The sequence below is a fragment of the Rhipicephalus microplus genome, chromosome 7 (assembly GCF_043290135.1).
Source record: "Rhipicephalus microplus isolate Deutch F79 chromosome 7, USDA_Rmic, whole genome shotgun sequence".
NCBI lineage: Eukaryota > Metazoa > Arthropoda > Arachnida > Ixodida > Ixodidae > Rhipicephalus > Rhipicephalus microplus.
In genome coordinates, this window is record NC_134706.1 from 88,556,372 (window position 1) to 88,561,056 (window position 4,685).

The following is a 4,685-nucleotide window of genomic DNA, read 5'->3' on the forward strand; positions in this document are numbered from 1 at the left end:
AGAAGGTGGGTGCCTTGATCTCCTACTCACCAGCTCTAAGGGGCATGTTCTTCATAAATATATTTTATGTTGTCATCTCTTCCACGGGAAATGACCTTGGAGGTTTGCGAACACTAATAACCCGTATTAGGAAGTATTATATCAAACGGTACCAAGACAATCACCGATTATGTGTGTTGAAGAGTATTGACACAATGTTTAGACAAGCTGATTCGAAGACAAACGGACTCATGAGTCGACGCACTCACACTAAGAACGAGGCGTGAGTCTGAGTGAGCCCGGGTGAGTCATGTTTTTGTGAGTGCAAGTCCGAGTGAGTCCTGCTCAAGAAAATTTTGGTGAGTGCGAGTCCGAGCGAGTCTGTCCGAGAAAAACTTTTGTGAGTCTAAGAGAGACCAGAGCGCAAGATATATTTTATGACTGAGTCTGAGTGAGCTCCACAAGGTTTGATGACTTATGGTCCTGGCCACTAGCTTAACGAAGTAGACGACGATGAAGAAGAGAGAAGAGAAAAGAAAGATAATGCATAGAAAATTGTTGCCTATATCTTCATTTTTTAATGAATACTTCATTGTGACCAACTATGGCTATGCTCTACTGTTTTTCTCACCTTTGCTTTCAATTTTCTATTCTCGCATTGAAGTTTTCTTCTTCTTCTGCTTGATACATGTTATTCTGAGTGATAGGTTGATTCCCGGGTGCATTAGCACGTACGAATCATATCTTTTGACGACCACATTGGTGCACAGAATAAACAAGGTAAGACTGACCACGGGCATGGAGTGCTTCCATGAATAAGGCTCGTTCCATGAAACAATTTTATGGGGCAGATATTCGACCCGCTGTTATACAGGATTACGTGATAAATCTCGAGGGTATTCTGTGCACCACCACCACATCTTTCTATTCTTATGGACGTTTGACAGCTGAACACGAGCCTTTATGATTTCTGTTGAAGCCGCTGATGTGACCGATTTTCTCTACTGTCATTACGTGTGCACGTGGTCGTGTTCCATTCTCTCATATGAAGCTTTATTCGCTCAATGTAGGCAACAAAGGCATGTACACATCTTCATTCATTCCCACTCAAAACCCAAAATGTTCTTTTCATTCGTTCATTTCCTACGTAGGCTGTTCTAGCTTTGGAGCTATTCGCATACACTGGATATACTGCGAATGACGTGGCCGTTGTTTTGTCGTTATCCTGCAATTTTTCGTGTTGAAATTCTCCTTAGGTCGGCCGGTAGTGTGTCCCCAGGAAGTCCCAAATACTTGTCACTACTCGCACCTGGTCATATATCTTGACGGCCCATTAGGAGCTGTATTTCAGTTAGCGAGAATCTCTACAGCATCTTGCATTAGTATGCCATCCATTCACTAACAATTAGAAAAAATTGGTTTTAGAGTGAGTGTCTTTTTGATAAGAAATAAAAGAAACATTCGACTCAGGAAGTGCTCTTTACAATTGGTGCTATTATGCGGCATTTTATAGACCAGAGCCCGCCCATCTCGCACCCATGCGCTTAGGCGACCGGCGCATACCCTCGCACCAAAACGCCTGAGCCTGGTTCTAGTAACGTTGGCCTGAACTGCCAAGGCGTGTATCTGTGGCACCTAGTTGACACGGTAAGCGGCGTCTCTGGGACTTCAAAGTGCGAGAAAGTGCCAATTAACGCCCCTACAACTACAAGATGTAGTCTGGGTACCACTGCGCCGTCTTTGGATGCGAAAACAATTAGCGCAAGAGGAACATATTCCTCAGCACTGTCTGTGAAGATCACAGCGCGACTCGGGAACCCTACTGGTGCCGTGTTTTCCAATTGCACACATTTCCATCAGCAACGAAAAACGCCGAGCCACTAGTGAATAATCGCAGTCAGCAGGAAAAACTACGAGCTCAGTAAAAGTGTACGAGTAAGCACACTTATTCCGTTTATTCAAGCGTGACGCCAGCTATTTTGCTTTACGCTGATGCAACATGGCAGCACGCGAGATGTGGCAAAAATACTTGGCGGCTATTTCGCACGCTGATAGACCAAACGCAGACCCACAGCGAAACTCAGAAACGCAAAAGGCAATCACGCAGTCGACTGAGTAGCTTTCAAAGCAATGCAACTCGGCTGTCCCCATGGATCGGCGTATACTCCTACGCAGGTGCGGAGAACGTGGAACTGGATTGTCCATTCCAGGTTCTCAAACTTTGAAAGGCCCTAGCTAAAATGAAACGTGGCACCACTCCGGGTCGACACAAAATTACTGTGAAAATGTTAGCTATTTTCCTGACCTGGTATATATAAATCACTGTTAGATTATTTCAACTCAATTTGGTCAGGGGAAGTGCCACTTCGCAAACAATGGAAGGCTTTCCTAGTGACATTTATACCGAAACCCCCCCCCCCCCACAAAAAAAAACGTGAACATGGACAACCTTCGCCCCGTTTATGCCACATCATGTATGGACAAACTGAGAGAGACGATTATGCGGGATAGTTCGTCTGATTTCATGAAGAATCAACGTATTTTCGCAGATTACATGCAGTGAATCTACGAAGTTCATAGTCGCTCAGAAGGACACCCACCTTGTGAGATTTTGGCGGCATGGGACCGCCAGACCTGAAATTAAGGTCATACTTTTTTCTTGACGAATAGCTTTGTTAGAATAGACTTTTGTCCGGAAAGTGAACATGTCGTCTGCAGTGTCGGCTTATGCAGTGACTCTCCATTCCAGCTTGAAGTCACTACTAAGCTTTCCCATGAATCTTTGGAGAGGCCCGATCCACGCAGTGTGTTTTGTACAGCTATCGAGAACCTGCGCTGACCGCAATGCCAGCCCTCAAGCAGAAAATGGATGCAGGTTCGCATCCGAAAATGGACCGAGTTCTTCGTGCTGGAGTAGGTGACGCACCTTCTCGTCCTGTGAAGTTGAAAGCCGGCGGATCAGTTCCCTCTTCAGATGTAGGTAACGGTCATCAGCCGGGGGATTCGCAAGTATATCGCGAACCTCAGCCGCATAGCGTGAGTCTAGATGGGCGACGACGTAGTCATAGCGCATCTGGTCCTGGGTGATGCGTGCCGTGGAAAACTGCGCCTCGACTTGAGTGAACCACACGTCAGGCGCCTCTGCCCAAAACGGCGGAAGTTTGACGGTGACGCGACAAACGTTCGTGTTGGTGGCGGCCGCAGCAATGGAGGCGCCCGAGGTGGCAGGGACCGCTGGAGCGAAGTTTTGGGGGCGTGTCCCAAGTGGGGTGGTGCACGGTCGTCGGACGAGAGTGCTTCATTTTCATTGCGCTGCTGCTGTTCCCGGAGCTGCTGCTCTTGGTTCTGGATCACTTGCTGCTGGGCCTGCAGTTGCTGTTGCATTTGTTGTACTTGTTGTTGAAGGGCAGCAACGGTTTCCTCGACGGCCGTGGCGGTGCGGTACGTTCGCTTTCCGGGTCACCAGATGTGGGATAACATAACTTTAATGTTTCCGCACTGAAGGTTCTACAACGACTGCCCGTGAATCGAGGCACACACACAGTTTTCTTGCTTATTCCGGGCGAGAGTGTTCTTATCGCTGGCGCCCGTGTTTGGAGGCATCACCGCAACGCGCAGGCGCAGAAGCGGCGCCGACCCGTTTCGCCACAAATTCATCTCGCCAGCTGCTATAAATAGCCGCTGATAATGTGATCGGCGGCTAGTCTACTTAAATTGACTGATATTGATTGATTGATATGTTGGGTTTAACATCCCAAAACCACCATATGATTATGATAGACGCCATAGTGGAGGGCTCCGGAAAGTTAGACCACCTGGAGTTCTTTAACGTGCACCCGAATCTAAGCACACGGGCCTACAACACTTCTGCCACCACCGGAAATGCAGCCGCCGCAGCCGGGATTCGATCCCGCGACCTGTGGGTCAGCAGCCGAGTACCTTAGCCACTAGACCACCTCGGCTTTTTTTTTCTTTATTACCTGTTTTTCTTTACAGGTGTTCACACAGAAACATGAAGGATAAAATACACTTGGACCAATATTTGATCCGAAGTGCTCACATTAAAATTTTTTCACCTCCCAGCTGGCTAACAATGTTAGAGGAATTGTGCCACTAGACCACCTCGGCGGGGCTACTTCAATAATGTTTAGAAGGAGATGCTTTCCGACTACCCCAACAAGCTTTAGGTATTGTTACGCAAGTGAATGCCCTGATTAATGGGCATGCGCTGTGATGAACACCGCGACATTTCACGGATTCGTGACGTCATGTAAGAAGCAGGCGATTTTATGGCACACAGAAAATTTTAAATGCCAAAGAACCAATGGGAAACAATATGCCGTATTGAAAATAGTTCATTATTTTAGTTTTTACGGCTCTTACGCGATAAAATGGTATATATACACACACACACATATATATATATATATATATATATATATATATATATCTAAGGAGGTGTATACCTAAGGGCTCGCTTTTCTGTGTTTTGACACAATATTAATGAGATCTAACAGACAATAATGCCAAGGAATGTATAGGGGAAGTTATTAGAACAAATGTAATGTAAATAAGAAGAAAGAAAAGTGGGTGAAGAAATAACCAGCCATGAGTAGGATATATATATATATATATATATATATATATATATATATATATATATATATAGGTTTTGCCCCCCCCCCCACTCGCAAAAGAGTTGGCTC